The sequence below is a fragment of the Priapulus caudatus genome, unplaced genomic scaffold (genome assembly GCF_000485595.1).
Source record: "Priapulus caudatus unplaced genomic scaffold, Priapulus_caudatus-5.0.1 Scaffold1772, whole genome shotgun sequence".
Lineage (NCBI taxonomy): Eukaryota > Metazoa > Priapulida > Priapulimorpha > Priapulimorphida > Priapulidae > Priapulus > Priapulus caudatus.
In genome coordinates, this window is record NW_014578833.1 from 48,674 (window position 1) to 49,032 (window position 359).

Consider the following 359-nt stretch of genomic DNA (forward strand, 5'->3'; position numbering starts at 1 on the left):
TGGACTGGTGGTACCTACCCTAGCTATCACCTGCTTTATCAGGGTGATAATGTCACCGTGGACTGGTGGTACCTCCCCTAGCTGTCACCTGCTTTATCAGGGTGATAATGTCACCGTGGACTGGTGGTACCTCCCCTAGCTGTCACCTGCTTTATCAGGGTGATAATGTCACCGTGGACTGGTGGTACCTCCCCTAGCTGTCACCTGCTTTATCAGCTATCCCAGCTAGTCCAGTCCAGTCCGCCCACGCATGCCGGCCCTCTAGTTACACGGACGTACGCGCGTGTGTGTATGTGTGTATGTGTGTGTGTGTGCGTGCGTGCGTGTGTGTGTGTGTGTGTGTGTGTGTGTGTGTGTGT